General features: G+C 36.1%; 1 pseudogene; it reads left to right on the forward strand.

Annotated features, from left to right (window-relative positions):
• Nucleotides 1-26,459, forward strand: part of LOC118643103 — a 39,886-nt pseudogene extending 13,427 nt beyond the window's left edge.
• Nucleotides 26,460-26,704: the final 245 nt, after the last annotated feature.

The following is a 26,704-nucleotide window of genomic DNA, read 5'->3' on the forward strand; positions in this document are numbered from 1 at the left end:
ATATATGTTGATGCTCTGAAATTGGGGGCATATATGTTTACCAAGGTTATATCTTTCTGTTGGATAGATCCTTTCAATATTATGTAGTAGCCTTCTTTGTCTCTAGTTATGGCCTACATTTTGAAATCTACTTTATCAGATATGAGAATTGCTTACCCACCTTTTTTTTTTTTTTTTTTTTTTTGCTTTCAGTTTGCTTGAAAGATTTTTTTTATCCCTTCTGTTTCAACATATGTGAGTCTTTTGTTGTGATGTGGGTTTTCTTGTAAACAACATATATGTGAGTCATGGTTTTCTATCCAGTCAGCTACTCTCTGTCTTTTTATTGAGGTATTCAAACGATTCACATTTAAGGTAATAATTCATATGTACTTATTTATTGTTATTTTTGTTTAGTGTGGTTCTTTTTTTCTTTCTATTTCTTTAACTAATTACAGCAGTTCTTTTAGCATATCTTGCAGGGCTGATTTGGTGTTAATATATTCCCTTTGCCTTTATTTGTCTGGGAAGCTCTTTATTTGACCTTCTATTTTGAATGTGAGCTTTGCTGGGTAGAGCAGCCTTGGATTCGAAATTTTGTTTTTCATAACCTTGATTACCTCATGCCACCTCCTTCTGACCTGTAGTGTTTCTGTTGAGAAGTCAGTTGAGAGCCTTATGGGGTTTTTTTGTGGGCAACCTGTTGCTTTTCTCTTGCTGCCTTTAGAATTCTTTTACTTTAATTTTTGGCATTTTAATTACTATGTGTCTTGGTGTAGACCTGTTTGGGTTCTTCTTCTTGGGGCTCTCTGTGCTTCTTGAATATTAATGCCTTCTTTTTTCACCAAGTTAGGAAAGTTCTTGACAAATATATTTTCTAACCCTTGCCCATTTTTTTTTTTCTTCAGGGACTCCTATGATGCAAATGTTACTACATTTCCAGTTGTCCCACAGTTCTTTTAAGCTGTTTTCTTTTTTTTTTTCTACTGGTTTTCTGATTGGTTGATTTTTCTACCCTGTCTTATAAGTCTCTTATTTCGTCCTCAGCTTCCTTACTCTGCTGGTTAGTCCTTCCAATGTGTTCTTAATTTCTGCTACCTCATTTTCACTTCTACTTGGTTGGTTTTCAATATTTCTATATTTTTACTCATGATCTGGATGTTCTTACTCATGCTGTTGAGCTTCCTGAAGATCATGGCTCTGAACTCTACCTCTGATAATTTTCTTAACTGCATTTAATTTATCTCATTTTTGATACAGTTTTCTTGTTCTTTCATTTGGAATTTTTTCTTTTTTCACCATTTTGGCTATTACAATGGGCTTTGGAGTCTGCCAAATTTTTCCTGTTGGTGTTACCATTCTACTATTTGTGGCTCCTTCTCCTAGATTAGGATGAGCATGGGAGGACCCACATTAAACACCACTGTTGAGACTTACTTTCCTTGGCAGAGTTGCAAGCACAGAATGGTTTAGTTATCCCCTAGGTATTTGCCTGCAGACTATTAGTCACAGTCAGTTGAAGAGCCTTGGGTTCTCGGTGAAAAGCTTCCTCAGGTGCTCAGCATAAGTATTTCCAAGGGCAGGGCAGATGCTTGTTGTTAATGAGCCTCAATTTGCATTTCAATGGCCCACCTGGGTGAGATTGAATCTCCAAGGGAGCAGCTGACACACAGTTTCAGTCCTGTCTGCCCTCCCTCTGCCAGAGCCAATGGTGAATGGCTATGGCTATTTTAGGGTCTGTCTTGACTCTGTGCTGTGGAGCCACTTAGGAATGTAACTTGAGGGTGCCCCTTACAGCCAAGGTCACTGCAGTTCATGGCCTCCTAGCCCCCATCTCGGGCCTCTGCAATCCTACCAGGATGGAGTCAGTGTTTCTGGTTATATGGTTCTTGCAAGCTTCCCCTTTGTTCTTTCTGATGACCTGCTCTTATTTTAGTTGTAATTCCAGCATGGTCCTGGGAGACAATCTGTACAGCTTCCATTCTCTTCTATGCCATTTTTAAAATTTGGATTGTTTTTAAAATGTGAGAAACACAAATGTTCAATCCTTAGATGTCCTATAAGAAAAAGTACTCACAGGAATAATTACCTTGCACTAAACAAAAGAGAAGGGTAAATCTCTCTTCGTTTTCTATGTTCTTTTTTCTCCTGATTCTCTTTGATTTCTATGTATTCCCCTCTCTCCAAATTCTCTTCGGTTTCTATGTTCTTTTAACTATCTCCTGATTCTTTTTTTTCCCCCCTGTGGTCTTTTCTCTCTGTCTTGAATTTGTATGTTTTCTGCATTTTTTTTTTTTTATCCTCACTCAAGGACATTTTTTGCATTTATTTTTAGATAAAGCAGAAGGAAAAGAGAGCGAGAAACAGTGATGTGAGTTAGACACATCAACTGGTGCCACCCACACAACTCCAACGTGACATGGAGACACACTGCAACCAAGTTACATGCCCTTAGAGAGAAACAAACCTGGGACTCAGGTCCGTGAGCTGGTGCTCTAACCACTGGGTAAAACTGGCCAGGGCCACATTCTCTCTTATATTTCTTGATGTTATCAGTTTTTTGTGTTCTCCCCTTTCTCTGATTTCTTTTTTAAATTTCTGTGTTCTCTTATCTCTTGATTTTCTTTGATATCTGAATTATTTCCTCTCTCTTCTGAATCTCTCCCTATTCTGCATTTTCTTCTCTCTCTCTTCTAATTCTCTCTGTTTTCTGCATTCTTTTTACTTTTTCCTAAATCTCTCTGTTTTCTGAGTTTTCTCCCTTCTCTCTTGAATCTCTTTGTGTTTGGCATTCTTTTTTCTCTCTCGTGAATGTCTCCGTTTTCTGCCCTCACTCATTCTGTTTGTGTTCTGTGTTATTGTTTCGCTCTTCTGAATCTCATGGTTCTCTACGTTCTTTTTTTATCTCCTGATTCTCTCTATTTTCTAAGCTCTCCTCTGTCACCTTAAAATCTTTGTTTTCTACATTCTCTCCTCTCTTCTGAATCTGTTTTCTGTGTTCTTTCCTCTATATTTTGATATTATTGATTTTTGCATTCTCTTTTCTTAATTTCTTTGTTTTCTGCTTTCTCTCCTCTATTTCTTAATTCTTATCATTTTCTGCGTTCTGTTCTATCTTTCTTAATTCTCGGTCCTCTTTGCATTCTCAATTTAGTCTCCTGATATTCTACATTATTTTATGTCTCTCTAGATATTCTGCATTTTTGCATTGTCACCTTCCCCTCCTGATTTTTTGCGTTTTGTGCCTTTTCGCCTTTCTATTGATTCTATGTTTCTTGCATTCTTATAGTTTTCTTCTGATTCTCTTTATTTTCTGCATTCTTTGCCCTTTCTCCTGGTTTTCTGTATTCTCTGTCTTTTTCTTCCTCATTCCCTCTGTTTCTGCAGTTTCTTCTCTCTTTTCTGATTTTCTTTGGTTTCTGCGTTTTTTGTTCTTCCTTCTTTTTTTGTTCATTTTCTGCATTCTCTCCTCTCTTGAATTTCTTTGTTTTCTGTCTTTTCTCTTTTATCTCTTGATTTTCTTTGTGTTTTTTTTTTTTTTTTTTTTTTTTTTGCTTTCTTTCCTCTTTGTTTGGATTTTCTCCGTTTTCTGCATTCTCTTCTCTGTCTACCGATTCTCTGCATTTTCTGCATTGCCTTCTGTTTCTTCCAATTTTTTTTGTGTTGTTTTCTCTTATTTCTAATTCTCTTTGTTTTTGCCTTCTCTGCTCTCTTTACTTTTTCTTTTTATTTTCTGTGTTCTCTTCTCTTGCTCCTGATTTTTTTGTGTGTGTGTTTTAGCTCCGCTGCTATTTCTCTTGATTCTTTCTGTTTTTAACATTTTCTGTTTTCTCTCCCCTGATACTCTCCATTTTTTTTTTTTCAGTATTTGCTCTTTTTTCAGATTTTGTTTTATTTTCTGCGATCTCAATTTTATCCTAACTTTTTGCATCTTCTGCGTTGTCCGCTCTCCCTTCTAATATTCCCCGAAGTCTGTGTTTTCCCTCTCTCTCTTGAATATCTCATTTTCTGCATTCTCTCATCAATCTCCCGTTTATCTGCATTTTTTTGCATCTCTCCTCTCTCTTCTAATTCTTTTTATTTTCAGTGTTCCCTCCTCTTCTAATTTTCTTTATTTTTCCTTCTTTTTTCTTTTTCTTTTTTGTCTGCATTCTTTGCTCTCTCTCCTAATACTGTTTTTTGCCTTCTCTCTTCTCTTCTGAATCTTTTTGTTTACTGCATTCTCTACTCTGTCTTTTGATTTTTTCCGGGTTTTTTTGTTTGTTTGTTTTTTGGGTTTTTTTTTTTGCATTTTCTTCTCTCTCTAATATTTCTGTATCTGTATTTTCTTGATTCTCTCCTGAATATTTTGGTTTTCTGCATTCTCTCTTTTCTAATTATCTCCATTTTCTGCCCTCTCTACTCATTCTCTTTTTTACGTTCTCCCCTCTCTTAATTCTCTCCAATTTATGCATTCTCTTGTTTATCTTCTGATTTTTCCATTTTTGTTTTTTATTTCTCTCCTTACTGTTTTTGTTTTCTGTGTTCTTTCCTTTATTTTTTGATTCTTTTGTGAGTATGTATTCTCTTTCTCTTTACTAATTTTCTCCATTCTTTCTCTACTTAATTTCTTCATATGCTGCATTCTCTTTACTTTCATATACTTTGATTTTTCATTCTTGACTATATCGCTTGATTCTGGTTTCTGCATTCTTTCTCTTTTTCCTAAATGTCTTTGTTTTCTGCATTTGTTTGTTCCTTTATTGAATCTGTTTCCTGTGTTTTTCTTTTTTAATTTTCTCTGCCCTTTCTCCTCAATCTTTTTGTTTATTGCATTCTCTCTTGATTGTCTCTGATTTCATCATTCTCTCCACTACTTTTGGATTCTCTTCATTTTTGTTTTCTCTCCTTCTTCGTCTTAATCACTCCATTTCCTGCGTTCTCTTCTCTCTCTTCTGAATACTTCATTTTCTGTGTTCTTCATGCTATCTCTTCATTCTTTGTTGTTTTTATGTTGTATGCTCTCTCTCTCCTGAATATTTTTGTTTTCTGTGTTTTATTGTATCTTAATTCTCCTCCCCCCCCCCTGCGTTTTCTTCTCTCTCGTCTGATTTTCTTTGTTTTCTGCATTTTCTTTTTCCCTGCTTCACTTTGTTTCTTGTGTTCCTTTCTCTCTCCTGATTATGTTTCCTGCGTTCTCTCACCTCTCATATTTTTGTTTTGTTTTGTTTTTAGAGTTCTCTCCTCTCTTTTCTGATTCTCTTTGTTTTGTGTGTTCTAAACTCTTTCCTCATTTCTTCAGATTTTAGCGTCCTATCTTCTCTCTAATGTTGGTGTACTCTCCTTTAACTTCTGATTCTCTCTGTTTTCTGAGTTCTCTCATTTCTTTTCTTAATTTCTTTATTTCTTCATTCTTGCCTCTATTTTTTTTAATTTCTTCATTTTATGAATTTTTTCTCTTTTGTGAATTTTTTGTTTTCTCCACTATTACTTCATTCTGTTTGTTTACTGCATTCTCTTCTTTTACTTCTAAATCTCACCATTTTTTGTTCTTTCCTCTATTTCTTGATAGTCTCCATATTTCACCGTTTTCTTCTCCCTCTCCTGATTATCTCTGTTTTCTGCATTCCCTCTTTTCAATTCTGATTTTTTTTGTTTTCAATGTTCTGTACTCTACTTCTTGTTTTGTTTTGTTCTGTTTTGTTTTGCGTTTTCTTAACTCTCTTCTGAATCTCTTTTTTGCATTCTCTTTTCACTTTCTTGATTCTCTCTGCTTTCTGCATTCTGTGCCCTTTCTCCCTATACACTCTGTTTTTGGTATTCTCTGTTCTCTCCTTTGATTTTCTTTGTTTTCTTCTCAATGTCTTGATTCTTCTAGTTTTCTGCAGTCTTCCTTATGAATCTTTTTGTTAGCTTTGTTTTCTACTCTATCTTTTGATTCTTTTTTTTCCTGGTTCTTTATTCTATCTCCTGAATTTCTCTGTTTTCTGCATTATCTACTTTATCTTTGTTTTCTGCATTATCTCCTTTCCCTCTTGAGTCTCTTTGTTTCTTAGGTTTCTCCTTTCTCTTCTGAAACTGTTTTTTCTGTTCTCTCTTTTCTGAATTTCTCTGTTTTCTGCCTTCTTTCCCCTATCTCTCCATTTTTTCAGTTTTCTACATTCATTTTATCTCTTGATCTTCTCCGTTTTCTGCTCTCTTTCTTGATTTTCACTGCTTTTTAGTTTTCTCCTTTATCTCCTTATTCTGTTTATTTTCTTTTCTTTATCCTGAATCTCTAGGTTTTCTGCATTCTCTTTAGTCTCTCTTGATTCCCTGTGTTTTTTTGTTTGTTTTCTATTCTCCTGATTTTTTCTGATTTCTACATTCTTTTTTCTATCTCTAGATTATATTTGATTTCTGCTTTCTCTCCTCTGTCTTCTGAATGTCTTTGTATTTTGCATTTTCTCCTCTCTCTCCTAATTCTTTTTGTTTTTACATTCTCTCAACTCTTTCCTAATTATTTTCATTTTCTGCATTCTCTGTTCTTTCTCTTTATTATTTTGTTTCTTGCGTTCTCTCCTTTCTCTTCTAATTGTTTATAATGTCAGCATTTATTTATCTTATTCTCTCAATTTTCTGTGTTTTCTATTTTCCATCCTTATTTTTTTGTTTTTCTGTGTTATCTCTTTTTTCTTCTGAATCTGTTTTCTGCTTTTTCTACTCTATTTCCTGATTGTCTTTGTTTTCTGTAGTCTTTTTTATTTTCTGAATCTTTATGTTTTCTGCATGCTCTACACCGTCTGTCGATTTTTTTCTCTACATACTCTCCTCTTTTTCCTGAATCTCTTCATTTTTTTGTGTTTCTTTCTTTGTAATCTATTCGTTTTCTGTGTTCTTACTTCTCTCTGCTGATATTTTCCATTTTTTTGCGTTTTTTTGCTCTCTCACGATTCTCTCCATTTTCTGCGTTATTACCTCTTGCTTCTGAATCCCTTTATTTTTTATTCTATTTTTATTTTCTGATTCTCTCCATTTTTGAATTATGTCCTCTTCTAGATTTCTGCCTTCTCTTTCCTACCTCTTGATTCTTTTCATATTTTGCGATGTCTTCTCTTTCTCCAGATTCTCTACAATTTTAGCATTCTCTCCTATATCTTCTAGTTCTCTTCATTTTTTATGTTCCTTTTTATCTCCTAATTTTCTTCATTTTTGCATTCTGTCCTTTTTTGAGTTGCTTTATTTTTTTAATCTCTTGTTGTTGTTTTTTTGTTTGTTTATGCATTTTCACCTTTTTAAAAAAACTGATTCTCTTTTCAATTCTGTCTCCTAATTTTCTGGGACTACTGTATTGTCTCCTCATTTTCTCAATTTTCAGTGTTTTCTGCATTTTCTTTTCTCCCTTCTGATTTTCTTTTTCTGCATTGTCTTCCTTTTTTTAAATTTTTCTGTACTTTCTGCTCTTTCTCCTGATTCTCACCGTATTCTGTTAACTTGCCTCTCGAATTCTGATTTTTTTATTTCTGTGTTCTCTGCTCTTCCTTCTGATTTTCTTCGTTTTTGTACTCTTCTTTTTCTTGATTCTGTTTTCTGTTCTCTTTCCTGATATTCTTTGTTTTCTGAGTTCTCTGCTCTCTCTTCTTATTCTTTCCATTTTTAGCATTCTCTTTCCTAAATTTTTTTTCTTTTCTGCAATTTTTACCCTTTTGGTTGATTTTCTATTTCTTGATTCTCTCTGTTTACTGCATTTTTTTTCTCTTTCCTAAATCTCTATGTTTTTTGCATCCTCTCCTGTATCTCTAAATTCTGTGTGAGTGTGTGTGTGTGTGTGTGTGTGTGTGTGTGTGTGTGTTTTCTCCTTTTTCTACTGAATCTCTTCATATTTTGTTTTCTCTTCTCTTTGGATTTACTTTGTTTTCTACATTCTCTCTTTTTTCCCCCTAATCCCCTTCCTTTTTTTCTGTTCTCTGCTCTCTCTCCTGATTCTCTCCATTTTCTGCATTTTCTCTTCTCTCTCCTGATTCTCTGTTTTCTGTTTTCTCTTATTTATCTCCTGATTTTCTAAATATTTGTGTTCTCTAACCTCTCTTCTCATTCTATCTGTTTTTAAATTTTTCTTTTTTCTCTCCTAATTTTTTCTCTTTCAGTGTTCTCTTTCCTCTATCTATTTCCTTTACACTCTCTTTATTCTTTTCATTTTCTGCATACTCCCCCTTTTCTCCTGAAACTTTCTATTTTCTGCATTCTCTCCTTTCTCTCTTAATTCTCTGTTTTGTGTTCTCTCCTCTCCCGATTCTCTCCATTTTCTGAATTATGTGCTTGCTCTCTTGATTTGCCCTGCTTTCTGTGTTTTACCTCATTTTTAGTATATTTCTGTTTTTAGCATTCTTCTTTCTCTTGATTTTTTATTTGTTCTGCATTTACTCCTCTCTCCTTAATCTTTCTTTTTGAGTTATCTTTTTATTTTCTCCATTTTCTGTGTTCTTTTTTTCTTCTGAATCTCTCCATTTTTTTTGCATTTTCTCTCTCTCCTGATTCTTTGTTTTTTACGTTCTCTCTTTGACTTTTGATTTTCTGTTTTCCACATTCTCTCTTCTTTCTTGATTTTCTCTGTTTTCTGCATTCATTGCTTTCTCCCCTAATTGTCTATGTTTTCTATGTTGTCTGCCTACTCTCTCCTGATTCTAATTTCAGTGTTCTTTTCTTTATCATCTAGTTCTCTTCATTATCTACTTTATTTCATTTCATCTCTTAATTACTCCATTTTGTGCATCCTTTTTTCTTCCTCCTTAATTTTTTTTTGCATTCTCTCCTCTATCTCCTGATTCTCTCCATTTTTTATGTGTTCTTACCACTTTCTCCAAAATTTTTTTGTTTTCTGCCTCTCTCCTCTATCTCTTGATTATCTTTTTTCTGCATTCTTTTCTCTCCTAATTTCCTGTTACCTGCGTTTTCTTGTCTATCTTCTAATCCTATCTACTTTCTATATTCTTTTATTCTTTTCTCAATTTCTTTATTTTCTATATTATCTTATTTCCTGATTTTTATATTCTGCATTCCCTCAGTTATCTTTAATTTCTTAATTTTTTGCATTCTTTATTTTACTGACTTTTTTTGTTTTCTGCATTCTTTTCTCTATCTCTCTAAGCTTATTCTGCATTCTCTCCTTTTATATTATTATCTCAATTTTCTCCCTAATATTTCCATTTTCTGCATTTTTCCACTCTTTCTTCTGATTTTCTGCATTCTCACCTCATATTCCCAAATCTTTCTCTTTTCTGCGTTCTCACCTTCATCTCACGATTCTCTCTGTTTTCTTGATTTTTTTCTTTCTGAATCTTTCCATTTTCTGCATTCTTTTTTGATTCTCCTTATTTTCTGATTTTTTCTCTCTCCTGAACGTTTTTGATTTCTGCATTCTATTCTCTAGCTCATATTCTCTCAATTTTCTGTGCTTTCTTCTGTCTCTTATTAATCTCCCTGTCTTTTGCCTTCTTTTTTTTAATTTATTTTTTAGTTCTATTTTACGTGTTCTTTCTTCTGAATGTTGCAGTTCCTATGTACTTTTTTTCATTGCACGATTCTCTCAAGTTTCTACATTTTCTTCTATTTCTTCTTATTCTATTTTTTGTGTTCTTTCCTATCTCTTATAAATATCTCTGCATTCTGCATTCCTCCACTTTCTCTTGACTTTATGAATTTTCTGAACTCTCTTCACAGTTTTCAAAATTTCTTTGTTTTCTGTGTCCACACTTCTATCACTGGATTTTCTGTTTTCTGCATTTTCCCATCTCTCTTCTGAATCTCTTTATTTCCTATGTTCTTCTCTCTTCATTTTGACTTTCTTTTATTCCAGCCCTCTTTTCTTTTCTTTCATTTTTTGCATTTTCACCTCTTTTTACTGACATTATCTAATTTCAGCATTCTCTCTATCTTCTGATTTTTCTAATTTTGTTTTCTTCTCTTTTCCCTAAAACTCTTGGGTTTTTTTTATATTCTTGCTATTCTAATTCTCTCATTTTTCTGTATTTTCTCTTGTTAATTTCTCTGTTTTCTGCATTCTTTATCTTCTCTGTTTTATGCGTTTTTTTTCTCTTTCTCTTGAATGTCTTGGTTTTTGCGTTATTTATTTTTATTTCTTGATATTCTCCACTTTCTGTATTCTCTCCTTTCTCATTATTATTATTTTTGTGTGAGTTCTCTCCTCTCTCTCATTAATATCTCTGTTTTCTGTGTTTATCCAGTCTGTTAATTTTATACACTTTTTGCATTCTCTTCATGGTTTTTTCAATTTATTTTTGGCGTTCTCACCTCTATCACTTGATTCTCTCTGTTTTCTACATTTTCACCTCTCTCTCTCTTCTGAATCTATTTTCTGCGTCTTCTTCACTATCTCTTTATTCTTTTCGTTTCCTGAGTTTTCATTTTGAATTTCTCCTCTTCATTTTTATTCTTTTCGTTTTCTGTGTTCTCTGGTCTCTCTCCTAATTTTATTCATTTATTTATTTATTTTTGCACTTCTCTTCTGATTTTTTTTAATTACAGCGTTCTCTAACTTCTAATTCCTTTTATTTTCTGCATTCTTATCTTTCTTTCCTGAATTTTTTTGTTTTCTGCATCCTCTCCACTATCTCTTCATTCTCTGCATTTCTGTCTTTTTTTCTTTCTCCTGAATCTCATCTTTTTCTGCATCTTCTTTACTATCTTTTAATAATTTCTGTTCTCTACATTCTCTTGTCTCTTTACTGAATCTCTCTATTTTCTGGATTCTCTCATCTCTGTCCAGAATATATTCTTTTTATTCATTCTGTCCTCTCTATCTAAATTCTCTCAATTTTTTTGAATTCGTTTTTCTCTCATAAATCTCTCCTTTTTTTTGTTCTTTTTGACACTTTAATTTCAGTGTTTTCTCCCCTAACTCCCGAATGTCTCAGTTTACTGTGTTCTCTCCTCTATCCCCTGAATCTTTCTGTTTTCTGCATTCTCTGCTTTATCTCTTGAATCTACTTATATTATATATTCTCTCCTCCTACCCCTGAATCTTTTTTGTTTTCTTCATTCTCTCCTTTCTTTTTAGATTCTCTCCGTTTTTTTGTTCTTTACTCTTTTTTCTGATTCTCTTTATTTTCTGTATTTTTGTTCTCTCCTGATTTTCTTCATAATCTGTGTTCTCTATTCTGTCTTCTGATTGTCTCCATTCTCTTATTTCACTCTGGAATGTCTTTATTTTCTGCGTTCTTAGCCTTCTCTTTTGAATTATCTTATTTTTTATGTTCTCTTCTCTCTCTCAAATCTCTTTGCTTTCTTCATTCTCTCCTTTCCTCTTTGTCCAAATTCTCTTTGTTTTCTGCGTTCTCTCCCCTCTCCCTCCCTCCCTCTCTCTCTCTTTCTCTCTGTTCTGACTTTCTGTTATTTCATTCTCTGCACTCTCTCATCTCGTTCCCGATTCTGTGCGCTCTTTCCTATTTTATTTACTTTTTTTTTTTTTTTGCATTCTCTCCTTTCTGTTCCGATTCTCTTCAATTGCTGAGTTCTCTCCGCTATCCCCTGATTCTATTTTGTGCATTTGTTTCTCTCATGATTTTCTGTTTATTGTATTCTTTCCACTATCCCCTGATTCTTTGTTTTGTGCATTCTCTCCTCTCCTGAATTTCTCTGATTTTTAAAATTCTTACCTTTATCTCCTGATTCTCTTCATTTTCTGTGTTCTCTCCATTCGCTCCTGAATCTTTTGTATTTTTTTTCATTCTTTCATGTTTCTCTTGATGCTTTTTATTATCCACATTCTCTTTTCTCTCTCCAGAATCTTCTTGTTTTCTATATTCTCTCCTCTCTCTCTCTTAATTGTTTCTATTTATGAGGTTTTTTTTTTCTATATCTACTGATTCTCTTTGTTTTCTATATTCTTTTCCTTCCTAAATTTCTGTGTTTTATTTTTGTTATCTCTTTTCTCAACTAATATTCTTTGTTTCTTGTGTTCTCTCTTATTTTCTGATTCTTTTCTCTCTCCTAATTTTTTGTTTTGTTTTGTTTTCTGTGTTCTCTGCTCTTTCCTGATTTTCTGTAATTTCTGCATTCTCTCCACTTTCTCCTTCATTTTGTTGTTTTCTGCATTTTTTTCTCTTCTGATTTTTTTGGTTTTCTTTGTTCTTTTCTTTCTCTCCTGATTATATTTCTGAATTCCCTATTTTTATTTTTTATTTTCTCATTTTCAATGTTTTCCTCTTTTCTGATTCACTGCATTTTCAATGTTCTTTTCTCTCATTCCTTATTCTTTTTGTATTTTGTGTTCTCTGCTTTATCTTTTTGCCCTCATATTCTGCGTTCTTTCTTCTTTTTCTTGATTCTCTCTGTTTTCTTTCTTTTTTTCTGATTCTCACCGTTTTTGGCTCTCCTAATTTTTTTTTGTTTGTTTTCTGCGTTCCTTTTTTTCTCTTTCCTCTTTTTCTTTGTTTCTGCATTCTCTCTTTTTTCTCTTGACTATCTCCATTTTCTGTTTTCTCTCCTCTCTACTCTAATGCTTTCTGTTTCCTGACTTTGCTCCACTTTTATTTAATTTGTTTCATATTCTGAATTTTTTCCTCTCTCTTTTGAATCTTTTCTCTTCTATTGTCCAATTCTGTCCATTTTTGGGGTCCTCTTTTCTATTTATTTTCTTAGTTCTTTGCATTCTCTTCTATTTCTTCTGAACTTCTCCGGGTTTTGTGTTCTGTCTCCTCTTTGCCTATTCTCTTTATTTTCTGCATTTTTTCTCTCTCTTCTGATTTTCTTTGTTTCTGAATACTCTCATTTCTTTCTTGATTCTCTCCATTTTCTGTGTTCTTTTTTTCCTTAAATTCTCTTTTCTGCCTTTTCTCAACTTTTTTCTCTCACTTTTTCTGTTTTCTGACTTATTTTTCTCTCTCTCATGAATTTTATTTTCTGCATTTTCTCTTCTGATTTTCTCCATTTTCTGCTTTCTCTCTTCTCAGTTCTGATTCTCACCTTTTTTTGTATTCTCTTTTCTCTCTCTTGATTCTCTCTGTTTACTGTGTTTGCTTTTTTCTTCTGATCTTCTTTGTTTTCTGCATTCTCTGAACTCTCTCCTTATTCTCTATATTTTCTAAAATCTCTTACTGTCTTGATTTTTTTCTATTTTTTGCATTCTCTCCTCTCACAAATTTCTGTTTTCTGCATTCTCTCTTCTGTATTTTAATTTTCTATGCCTTTTGCAGTCTCTCCTTTCTCTCCTGATTCTTTTGTGTGTGTGTTCTCTCATCTTTCTCCTTAATTTTTTTATATACATTCTTTCTTCTTTTTTGCTGGTTTGCTTTGTTTCTACATTCTCTTCTCACTTTTCTGATTCTGTTTTCTGGATTCTCTTTTTTCTCTCTTAATTTTATCTTATATTTTGCATCCTCACTTTTCTCTCTTAATTTTTTTTTTTTTTTTTTTTGCTTTCTTTACTGATTACTGTTTTTCTGCGTTCTCTCCTCTTAACATTATATTCACTCCCTTTTTTTCATTCTCTTATTTATCTTCTCAGTTTTTACCCATTCGGCATTCTCTTATCTTAATGATTCTCTTCATTTTCTGAATTCTCTCTTCTCTTTTCTGATTCCCTTCATTTTCTGTCTTCTCTTTTTTCTTCTGAATCACTCTGTATATTTTGCATTCTGTCTTCTCTTTTCTGATTTTCTTTGTTTTCTGCACTTTCATTTCTTTTCTGAACCTCTCCATTTTTGCCTTCTTTTCTTTCTCTTATTCTCTCCATTTCTTGTTTTCTTTTCTATCTCCTCATACTTTCTGTTCTCTGCATGTTCCTCTTTCATTTGATTCCATTTTCTGCATTTCTCTTTTTTCTTTTCTCCGTTTTCTGTATTTTCTTTTTTTCCCCTTATTTTTTCCTCTTTCTCCTAAGTCTCTGTTTTCTGTGTTCTTCTCTTTTGTGCTAACTCTTTCTATTCTGTGTTTTCTTCTTCCCTATTCTTTTATTTATTTTTTGCATTCTTTTTTATCTTTTATGATTCTTTATTTTCTACTTTCTCTTTTAATTTTTTTTTGTTTGTTTGTTTGTTTTTTTGCCTTCTGTCCACTTTCTCTTGATTCTCTCTGTCTTCTGCATTCTCTTCTCTTTCTTTCCTGAATTTTTCCCTTTTTGGCATTTTCTATTTTTAATTCTGAGTCTCTCCATTTTTGCATTTACTCTCATCTTTTGATTTTTTCTGTTTTTCAAGATTTCTTTTTCTCTGAATATATCTGTTTTTTGCGTTCTGATTTTTTTCTTCACTGATTCTTTTGTGTTTCTGCATTTTCTTCTTTCTCTTTTTATTCTCTTTGTGCATTGTCTTTTCTCTGTCTTGATTCTCTTCATTTTTATGTTTTCTCTCTCTCTCCTGATTCTCTGTTTTCTGCCTTCTCTTCACTTTTTTCTAATTCTCTTAGTTTTTGCGTTTTTTTCTCTCTACTGAATCTCTCTGTTCTCTCTCTGTTCTCTCTCTCTCTCTCTCTTTCTCTCCCTCTCTCTCGCTAATTCACTCCATTTTCTTTATTCTTTTTTTCCCTGAAACTCTCCGTTTTCTAATTTTCTCTTCTTCTTATGATTCTCTTTGTTTTGGGTGTTCTCTGCTTTCTTTCTTAATTCTTTCCGTTTTCTGCATTTTCTCTCTCTCCTGAATCTCTCTGGGTTTGTTTGTTTGTTTGTTTGTTTTCTACATTCTTTTTTCTCTTAGCTAATTTTATTTGTTTTTGTGTGTTTTTCTCTCTTCAGATTCTTTCCATTTCTGCATTCTTTCTTCTCTCTCTTGATTCTGTACATTTTCTGCTTTCTCTTCTCTCTTCTGAATCTCATTATTTTCTGCTAATTCTTTTTGTTCTTTGCTTTTTCTCCTCTGTCTCCTGAATATCTGTTTTCGGTGTTCTCTCCTTTTTCTCCTGATTCTTTTTTATTTTCTGCATTCTGACCTCTCTTTCCTGATTCTTTCTGATTTCTGCAATCTCTCTGTTCTTTCTTAATTCTTTTTGTTTAATGCATTCTCTGCTCTCCGGATTCTTTCCATTTTCTGCATTCTCTGCTCTCTTTTTTATTTTTTCTGTTTTCTGTTTTAAGTCTTTTATTTATTTTCAGTTTGTTTTTGTGTATGGTATAAGTTTGGGTCTAGTTTTGTATGCAGTTGTCAAATTTTCTGAACACCATTTATTACAAAGATTGTCTTGCTCTCGCCACTTTTGTCAATAATTAATTGTGTATAATGTTTTGGGTCATAATTTGAGCGTAATTATTGAGTTAGCTCTTCTGTTCCATTCATCTATATGCCTCTTCTAGTCCCATTTTCAGGTTGTTTTGATTACGTGTCACCTGATTTCTGGTATTGTAATATCTTCTACTTTCTGGTTGTTGTTTTCACAATTTCTGTGGCTCTTTGGGCGTTGTTGTTGTTGTTTCATATAAATGTTTGCAGTATTTATCCTAGTTCTTTGAAATATGTTCTTGGTATTTTAATGGAAATTGCATTGAATCTATTGATTGCTTTGGGTAGTATGGACGTTTTATTAATTTCAGTTCTTTGAATTCATGAAAAGGACATGCCTCCACATTTTCTTTGAAACATAATTAGAATTTATTTATCTGAAGATAGAGTGAATCTATTACTGGTGCCTGGAGATCAGGGGCTGTGCTTTCTTCTCAGTATGGTGGGCTATAATGGGGTGGGCTCTGTTTGGTAGAATCTGTGGTGGTTTGGTATTTGACTGTATGCCTCCCCTTATTTATATGTTCCTCTATTTTTTATTTCAGTGTCCTATAGTTTTATGCAAATAGGTGGGGTTTTTTTGTTTGTTTGTTTGTTTGTTTGTTTGGCTAAGTTTATTCCTAGGTTTTACTTTTTTTGTCACAGTGCAAAATGAGATTATTTTTTAGTACCTCTTTCTGTGAGTTTATTATTGGTATATAAGTATGCCATTAATTTTTCTTTCAATTTTTACTATTTTTGTTACAGATGTTTCTTCTCTTTTCCTCATTACACTCTCCTCCCCATTCTACTCCTCCACCCTTATAACATTGTTCTCGATGTCCATTGGTTAAGCATGCATGCATATAAGTTCTTTGGTGCATCTCTTCCATTTATCCCCAAGCCTGTAATTTGATGTTTGTCGGCGTGACTCATACTAGTTTTGTGTCTCTGGGTACATTTTATTTAATAGCCTACCATGTTTATTATTTTTCACAAATAAGTAAGATCTTTGTTCTTCTGTGATTGGCTTATTTCACTAGGTAACATAGAGGGACCTTGAGATTTTTCTTTCTTACAGCTGCATAATATGCCATTGTATGTATGTACCACTGCTTTTTTATCCATTTGTCTACTGTTTCCAAATCTTAGCGATTGTAAATAGTGCTGCTACAAACATAGGGGCACATATATTCTTTCTGATTGGTGTTTCAAGCTTTTTAGGGTATATTTCTAAGGGTGATATCACTGGGTAAAATGGCAATTCAAGTTTTAATTTTGTAAAGAAACACCATAATGTTTTCTAAAGTCCTGCACCAGTCTCCATTTCCCGCAGCAGTGTACTAGACTCCCCTTTGCTCCACACCCTTCCCAATACATGTTTTATTGTATGCTCTTGCCACCTGTCAAAAATTAATTAGGCAGAATGTCTTCCATCAATTTCTGTGTTCTGGGTTTTTTTTTTACATTTTATAATTAATATCTTGTTATAAATGTTTCATTTTTTCCCTCTCATTGATACCCTTCTCCCCATCTTCCCAACCCCATATCCAGCTTGGTTATCTATGTCCATTGGCCATGCATATATGCATATATGTTCTGTAGTTTATTTGACCCCCCATCTTTACCTCTGCTGAAACTTGTTAGTCTGTAACCCATCTCTATGTCTCTGTGTCAATTTTGTTCATCAGTTTGTTTAGTTCATTATATTCCAGAAATAAGTGCGATCATGTGATATTTGTCTTTCTCTGCTTGTTTGGCTTAGCATAATACTCTCCAGGTTATTCTATGCCATCTGAAAAGATTAAAAAAAAAAAATTTCTTTCTTAAAGCTGCATAGTATTTTATTGTATATATGTACCACACCTATTTTATCAACTCATCTATTGGTGGACATTTGGGTAGCTTCCTGATCTTAGCAATGTAAATAGTGCTGCTACAAACATGGGGGTACATATATTCTTTCTGATCAGTGTTTCAGGCTTCTTAGGGTATATTCCAAGAAGTGGAACCACTGGGTCAAATGGAAGTTCAATTTTTAAATTTTTGAGGTAACACCATAGTGTTTTCCATAGTGGCTGCTCCAGTCTGCATTCCCTCCAGCAGTGTACTAGAGTCCCCTTTTCTCCACACCCTCGCCAACACTTGTTGTTTGATGATTTGTTGATGGCGGCCATTCTGACAGGTGTGAGGTGATACCTCATTGTTGTTTTAATTTGCATCTCTCTGATGATTAGTAATTTTGAGCATTTCTTCCTATGTCTCTTAGCCATTTATATGTCCTATTTGGAGAGGTGTCTATTTAGTTACTCTGCCCATTTTTAAATTGGGTTCTTTGTCTTCTTTTTTAAAGTTGTATTAGCACTTTTTATATTTTGGAAATTAACACCTTGTTTGATGCATTATTGGTGATTATGGTCTTTAATAAATTTCTTTCCATTTTGATGGTTGCTTCTTTTACTGTGCAGAAGCTTTTTAGTTTGATTTAGTTTCATGTGTTTAATGTTGTTTGTTTCCATTGCTTTAGGTGTTATATCAGTAAAAATTCTGCTGCATATGATGTCTAAAATTTTGTTGCTTTTTAAAATTTTGTATTTTTCTCTATAATTTTTATGGATTCATGAGTTACATTTAAGTCTTTTATTTATTGTGAATTGATTCTTGTGTATGGTGTAAGTTGATGGTCCAGTTTCATTTTTTCACATGTAGCTGTCCAATTTTCTCAGCACCATTTATTGAAGAGGCAGTCTTCACTTTGTTGTATGCTTTTGCCACCTTTGTCAAATTATTTGAATAATATATCTTGTAACAATTTCTGGGTTCTTTGTTTTGTTTAATTGATCTGTCTGCCTCTTCTTGTGCCTGTACCAGGTTGTTTTTATTACAGTCGCTTTGTAGTATAACGTATTAATTGGTTGTGATCCCATTTACTTTTCTTTCTTTTTCAAGATTGCTGTGGCTATTTGGGTTCTTTTGGTTTCATATAAACTTTTGAAGTATTTGTTCTAGTTCTTTGCCAATGATATTTTGATGGTAATTGCATTGAATCTATAGATTGCTTTGGGTAATAAGGACATTTCAATGATGTTATTTCTTTCAATCCATTATCAAGGTATGTCCTTTCACTTTCTTATATCTTTCTTCATTTCTTTTTTTAATGTCCTGTTAGTTTTCTGCAAATAAGGCCTTTACTTCTTTGATTAAGTTTATCCCTAGGTATCTTCATTATTTTGCCGCAAGGGTAAATAAGATTGCTTTTTAGTTTCTCTTTCTGTGAGTTCATTATTGATATATGAGAATGCTGTTAATTTCTTGATGATAATTTTGTATTCTGCTACCTTGCAAAATTTGTTTATTAAATCTAGCTGGGGGTGGGGGGTCGAGAAATGGCGGCGAAGTGAATGGAGCGACACAGACCATGTCCCAAGACCAAACTGGATTTACAACAAAAATAAAGGCAGATCGTCAGGAAGGGGCAACCGAAAGACACCTTGGAGGATCACATAACCAGAAACACCGACTCAATCCTGGTAAGCTTGTGAGGACGCAAGAGGGGGCTAGGAGCCCAAGGTTCTCAGCGGCCTGGGCAGGGACCAGGGAACTCGGCAGGAAGTTACTGCTACTGCCTCCCTTGTGACCCTGCATGGGCCCTGGGAACTCTGTTGCTTGCTAAGCTCTCGGCTAGAGCCGCAAGACTCACGCGGACCAGGGGACTCGGTGAGATGCTGCTACCAAGGCTGAGTCCAGTGAACTCTGCATGCTAAGCCCTCGGTGGGTGCTGCGCGAACTTGCGGCGACCAGGGGACTGTACTGGACACTACTGCCACCTCTGCAGTATCAGTCCTGGGGCTTCAGCTGAGTGCAACCCCCTCAGCTGGTGCCACAGCTGCGGCCGCCCATGGCTGGTAGCAGCACTCTCGGGTTAAAAGTCCGAGGTGACTCCATGATGCAGAGTCTAGACAGAGGCTAAATTGGCAGCAGCCACTCACCTTGGGCTCTGGCAGAGGGAAGGCAGACGGAACTGAAACTGTGTGGGGAAACTCGGGTTTTTGAGGGTGCTAAGAGTTCTTGCTGAGTGCAGCCACGCAGAACTGTGGTCATTTTACTCCTTCCCAGGGCCCTGGGGAGAGGCGGTGGCCCCTCCCTCAGAGATTCAACCCCACCTGGTGGCCATTGAAATGCTAATTGAGGCCCATTAACAACAAACACCTGCCTCAATCTCAGGAAATCCTCTTACACTGAGCACCTGGGGGAGTTTTTTAGGCAACTCAGAAACCAAGAGTCTGCAGGTGACCTCTACTAATAGCCTCCAGGCAAAAAAAAGCTAGAGGGTAACTACCATTCCCTGGGTGGGAAACCCTAACCAGAAAATCTAAGACTTGATGGTGGTGTTTAAAGAGGGTCCTCCCTGGCGCATCCAAACCCAGGAGAGGGAACCACAAACAGCAGAACACCAACACCCACTGGGAAAATTTGGCAAACCCCAAAGCCCACTGTGATAGCCAAAATGGTGAAAAACAGAAACAAAAGCCAAATGAAAGAACAATAGATCTCTACGGAAGATGAAATAAATGAGGTGAAGTTAAGCAAGTTAGGAGAACTAGAATTTAGAGCCATGATGTTGCGAAAGCGCAACAGCATGTGTAAGGACATGAGCAACATGAGTAAAGACATAGAAATGTTGAAAATAAATCAGCTAGAAATGAAAAACCAACAGGAAGAAATGAAGAATGACATATCAGAAACGAAAAACATATTGGAAGGTCTAAAAAGCAGAGTAGGGGAAGCTGAGGACCGGATCAGTGAATTAGAAGACAGGCTAGAAGAAATCAACCAATCAGAAAACAAAAAGGAAAAAAACGATTAATAAACAGGAACTGGAAATGGAATAATATTCACATTGTTGTAACCCAGGAGATCGACCACACTCAGACTCCATTTTTCAGTTTTTGGGGATGTTTTATTACCTGCGCAGGGACTGCAGCCAACCTACACAGAGGAGAACTGCAGCCCCAAGCTCAGGGGGAGGGTTGCTTATATAGGGCAGGGGTCACTCAAGAGTTTAGCAGAGCAAGCAAGCTGCTTGTACAGAAGTGGAGGCAGTTAGCAATAAGCAGGAGGGAACGGAGGGGGGAGGGAGCTGAGGCGAAAGGGAACTGGGTCAGCATACATCTGTCCTGCTATTCATTCCATTATCCAAGTTTTAAAAACTAACAAATTCGAGACAGATATCAGCAGTCAGTCAGGTGCAATACACACATGTTGAACAGTTACAGTTTTATGGGGTAAAGGGAGCTTCAGTTTCTCCCTATCAGTTTCTTTACAGAGCATGCAGGACACTCTGGCCTTGGGGCCGTTTGTGTCCTCCCTTTTCTTGAAGGATGTTGCTTTTCAAATTCCCAGTGAAGGTCAAACTCTAGTTAATTTTTATGGGGCTAAAGCCCTCTATAACATTCCCCATTGTTCGTCTTGCTGTCTCTGAGGTTGTTAATTAGGGCAGCTCAAAGACAAGTTGGATTCTAAGGACAGTGAGCTACAACAACATCATAGGAGTCCCTGAAGAAGAAGAAAATGAGCGAGGGATAGAGAATATATTCAAACAAATAGTGACAGAAAACCTCCCTAATTTGGTGAAGTAACAAGGCATTCAAGTTCAAGAAGCACAGAGAGCCCCATGTAAGAAGAACCCAAACAGGCCCACACCAAGACACATAGTAATTAAACTGCCAAAAATTAAAGACAAAGAGAGAATCCTAAAAGCAGCAAGCGATGAGCAACAGGTTACCTACAAAGGAAACCCCATAAGGCTCTCAGCTGACTTTTCACAAGAAACACTACAGGCCAGAAGGGAATGGCATGAAGTAATCAAGGTCATGAAAAACAAGGATCTGAATCCAAGACTACTCTACTCAGCAAGGCTGTCATTTAAAATAGAAGGTCAAATAAAGAGCTTTTCAGACAAAAAAAGACTAAGGAAATACATTAGCACCAAACCAGCACTGCAAGAAATGTTAAAAGGACTGCTGTAATTACCAGGAGAAATGGGAAGGAAAATAGAACCACACTAAACAAAAATGGCAATAAATAAGTACATATCAATAATCACCTTAAATGTAAATGGACTGAATGCTCCCATAAAAGACAGAGTAGCTGATTGGATAAGAAAGCATGACTCATCTATATGTTGTTTACAAGAGAATCACCTCCCAACAAAAGACTCACATAGATTGAAAGTGAAGGGATGGGAAAAAATCTTTCAAGCAAACGGAAAGAGAAAAAGAGCTGGGGTAGCAATACTTACATCTGATAAAATAGATTTCAGAATGAAGGCCATAAATAGAGACAAAGAAGGCCACTACATAATATTGAAAGGATCTATCCAACAGGAAGATATAACCTTGATTAACATATATGCACCCAATATGGGAGCACCAAAATATATTAAAAAACTTTTGGAGGACTTCAAAGGAGAAATCGACAACAATACAATCATAGCAGGGGACTTCAACACCCCACTGACATCACTGGATAGATCCTCCAGACAAAAAATTAGCAAGGGAACAGAGACTCTAAATGAAGCACTAGACCAAATGGATTTAATAGATATCTACAGAGAACTACACCCCAAAACTACAGAATTCACATTCTTCTCAAGGGCACAGGGGACATTCTCAAAGACAGACCACATGATAGGACACAAACTAAGTCTCTACAAGTTCAAGAAGATTGAAATCATATAAAGCATCTTCTCAGACCACAATGGCATGAAACTAGAAATCAATTGCAACAAGAACATACAAAGATATTTGAACACATAAAAGCTAAATAACACGTTATTAAACAATGAATGGGTCACCGAGGAGATCAAGGAAGAAATCAAAAACTTCCTGGAAACCAATGAAAATGAGGACACAACAATACAAAATCTATGGGATGCAGCAAAAGCAGTTCTGAGACGGAAGGTCATAGCACTACAGGCCTACCTCAAAAAAAGTGGAAAAATCTGTAATAGACTATCTAACCTCACAACTTAAAGAACTAGAGAGCAAACAATAAGAAAACCCCAGAGCAAGTAGAAGGAAGGAAAGAGTAAGGATCACAGTAGAAATAAATGACATAGAGACCAAAAAACAATTCAGAGGATCAATAAACAAAGAGCTGGTTTTTCGAAAAGATAAACCAGATTGATGGACCCTTAGCTAGACTCACCAAGAAACAAAGAGACAGAACCCAAATACATAAAATCAGAAATGAAAGAGGAGACATAACAACTGACACCACAGAAATACAAAAGATCATTAACAACTACTATGAAAAATCATATGGCAACAAATTTGAAAATCTAAGCGAAATGGGCACATTTCTAGAAACACAGTCTCCCAAAGCTGGATCAGGAAGAGATAGAAAACTTGAACAGACCAATAACAACAGAAGAAATTGAAGATGTAATCAAGACTCTTCCAGCAAACAAAAGCCCAGGCCTGGATGGCTTCACGGGGGAGTTTTACCGAACATTCAAAGAAGAACGAATACCCATTCTCCTCAAACTATTTCAAAAAAATTCAAGAAGAAGTAGGACTTCCAAACTTGTTTTATGAATCCAGCATAATTTTAATTCCAAAACCAGAAAAAGACACAACCAATAAAGAAAACTACAGGCCAATATCCCTGATGAACATAGATGCCAAAATCCTGAACAAAATAATAGCAAATCGGATCCAGCAATACACCAAAAAAATTATCCACCATGACCAAGTGGGATTCATCCCAGGGATACAAGGCTGGTACAATATTTGCAAATCCATAAATGTGATACACCACATAAATAAAATGAAGAATATAAACCACATGATTATATCAATAGATGCTGAAAAAGCCTTCGACAAAATCCAGCATCCATTTCTGATAAAAATGCTCAGCAGTGTGGGAATAGAGGAATCATATCTAGACATAATAAAGGCCATATATGAAAGACCTACAGCCAGCATCATACTCAATGGGCAAAAACTAAAAGCATTTCCCTTAAGAACAGGAACAATGCAAGGATGCTCACTTTCGCCACTCGTATTTAACATAGTACTGGAAGTCTTAGCCACAGGAATCAGACAGGAAGAAAAAATAAAAGGGATCCAAATGGGAAAGGAGGAAGCGAAACTGTCATTGTTTGCAGATGACATGATACTGTACATAGAAAACCCCAAAGACTCCACCAAAAGTTTACTAGACTTAATAAATGAATTTGGCAAAGTAGCAGGATACAAAATTAAGGTCAAGAAATCGATGGCATTTTTATACACCAATGATGAACTCACAGAAAGAGAAACTAAGCAAACAATCCCATTTACCATTGCGGCAAAAAAAAATTAAGATACCTAGGAATAAACTTAACCAAAGTAATAAAGGACCAGGACTTCCAGTCAAGATGGCGGGTAGGTAAACATGGTATCGCATCCTCCCACAACCACATCCAAGTTACAACTAAACTACAAAACAACCATCATTCAAAACCGCCTGAAATCAAGCTGAATAGAATTCTTACAACTACGGAATTAAATCAGCCACTACATCCAGACTGGTAGGAGGGGAGGTTGTGCGAGGGTTGGCAGTGGCGGCCTAGGCGCGGCTGCAGTGGCGCAATGAGCTGCTCCCACACCAAGCGTGGTAGATAAAAATCAGGAGTCTCCCGCGGCTGGGAAGGTCCTTCCTGAGGACTGAGGGGTCCCCATCCCACACCAGGTGCCCCGCTCAGGATTCCAGTGCCAGGAAGAGAAGTTCCCATAACTTCTGGCTGGAAAAACCAGCGGGAACTGAGGTTCAGGGAAGCTGAAGAGGCTGGAACCCCAGGCAGCTCCCTAAAGGGCCTGCGCACGGACTTATCGGACTCTCTCCCTCTAAGCTTGGAGGGGAGGCAGCTCGAGGGGCGCCAGAGACATACAGGGAAGAACTGAGCTGTTTGGCACTGGAGTGAGGGCTGGAGAGGGGGCTTTCTCGAGGACAAACGTGCTGTCAGAGGCCTTTGTTCCTTTGGTGAGCCCTTCCCTGGGGCAGCAGACAGTCTCCATATCTGGGAATCCAGCAACCTGGCTCACACTGGTAGCCCCGCCCTGCTGACTCCCTGAGGCCCCGCCCCACCCAACTTTCAGGCCCACCCAAGCTGTTGCCACTTGCTTAACTATAGGATTGGCCAGTTCTGGATCCTGCTTCAGGTTTTCCCTAAATTCTTTCAAACGAGCAGCATCGGGTCTCAGCGAGCCCCATACCTCTCATTAAGTAATACACTGAAACAAACACAGGGAGGCAGCCAAAATGAGGAGACAAGGAAACAGATCCCAAATGAAAGAACAGAACAAAACCCCAATAAAAGAACTAAGCGAAACGGAGATAAGCAACCTAACAGATACTGAGTTCAAAATACTGCTTATAAGGATGCTCAATGAACTTAGTGAGAACCTCAGTGAACTTAGGGAGGGCCTCAAGAGCATAAAAAAGGACCAGTTAGAAATCAGGGATACACAGTTAGAATTGAAGGAGGCATTAACTGAAATAAAGAATAACTTACACAGCTTCAAAAATAGAGTACGTAAATCCAAGGAGCAAACCATCGATTTGGAATATAAGGAAGCAAAAAATCCCCAATCAGAACAGCAAAAAGAAAAAAGAATCCAAAAAAATGAGGATAGTGTAAGGAGCCTCTGGGACAACTTCAAGCGTGCCAACATTCGCATCTTGGGGGGACCGGAAGGAGAAGAGAGAGAACAAGAAATTGAAAACCTGTTTGAACCAATAATGGCAGAAAACTTTCCTAACTTGGTGAAGGAAACAGACATACAAGTCCAGGAAGCACAGAGAGTCCCAAACAAGATGAACCCCAAGAGGCCCACACCAAGACACATCATCATCAAAATGCAAAAGGTTCAAGACAAAGAGAGAATCTGAAAAGCAGCAAGAGATAGGCAGCTAGTTACCTACAAGGGAGTTCCCATTAGGCTGTTAGCTGATTTCTCAAAAGAAACTTTGCAGGCCAGAAGGGAGTGGCAAGAAATATTCAGAGTGATGAAAACCGAGATCCTACAACCAAAATTACTCTATCCTGCAAAGCTGTCATTTAGAATCGATGGACATATAAAAACTTTCCCAGACAAGAAAAAGTTAAAGGAGTTCATCACCACCAAACCGTTATTATATGAAATGATGAAGGGTCTTTTTGAAGAAAAAGCTAAAAAATATGAACTAACAAAATGGCAATGAATACATATCTATCAACAATGGAATCTACAATCAAAATGAACAGGTAGAACAGAAACATTCTCATAGATACAGAGAACATTTTGTTGTTTGCCAGTTGGGAAGGGGGTTGGGGGAATGGGTGAAAAAGGTGAAGGGATTAAGAAGCACAAATTCATTGCTAGACTGACAAACCTCAAAGGGAAAAAGGTTTGGGGGGTGGGAAGAAATAAACGAAAGAACTTATATGCATAACCAATGGACACAGACAATAGTGTGGGAAAAGATGGGAGGGGGGCGGAGTGGGGAGGAGGGAGTCAATGGGGGAAAAATGTGGAACATCTGTAATACATTTTACATCCAACAATAAAGATTTGGAAAAAAAAAAAAAGCTATTACCTGTAAAGTCTAAAGAAGTTGATGTTTCCAGAATGCTTCATTCAGGAGTTTCAGAAAATGATGTTATAAAAATCAAACCGAGAAAAGAGAACAGGCAGATGAAAACTGCAGACACTGCCATCAAGAAGAACATCAAAAAGAGCTACAGACCACTGAGTAAGCAGAAATCAGAAGAAGAGCTCAAAGATAAGAACCAGCTCTTAGAGGCTGTCAACAAGCAGTTGCACCAGAAGTTGACTGAAACTCAGGGAAAACTGAAGGACCTGACCCAAAGGTGGAGCTGTCGCAGAAGTTTCAGAACAATAGTCTGGCGATTTGGGAGAGTGAGGACCTCATTCCAGACAGTGAAATCCTGTCCTGGCATCACAGCAAGAACCCAGTGAGGATCACATGGACTCTTTCTTGCTGTTAGAAACTTTGCAAGATGAACTGAAGCTTTTTAATGAAACAGCCAAAAAGCAAATGGAGGAGTTACAGGCCTTAAAAGTAAAGTTGAAGATGATAGAAGAAGAGAGGGCCCGCTTCCTAGAACAGCAGACTTTCTGTAACAGCCAAGTAAATGATTTTACAATAGCCCTTGAAGAAATAAAACAACTTAGAAATGTGATAAAAAGCAAGTGGCCAGATGGCTTTCTCTTGGGAATTAACTCTCAGAGGAAGCCACTAACGACATCTGCTTCTTGGCCATGATCATCCCCAGAATGAAAATAGTTTCTACAGTGGGATTAAGAATAGTTTGTGCTGAAATGGCGGTTCCTTCTTTAAACAAGTTTTTCCAACCTTCAGATTGGTCAGCTCTTGAACCTCATGTGTACATAATTGAGATCTACAGGAGTGGGGCCTGGAAGGTGGATCAATTTCTAGGCAACAAAGCGACATACTGTTAGAACCTGGAGATTAAACCAGCTACAGTCAGAGGATCCAAAGGCTACCTT

This window comes from Molossus molossus, unplaced genomic scaffold (assembly GCF_014108415.1).
Source record: "Molossus molossus isolate mMolMol1 unplaced genomic scaffold, mMolMol1.p scaffold_m16_p_30, whole genome shotgun sequence".
NCBI classification, from domain to species: Eukaryota; Metazoa; Chordata; class Mammalia; order Chiroptera; family Molossidae; genus Molossus; species Molossus molossus.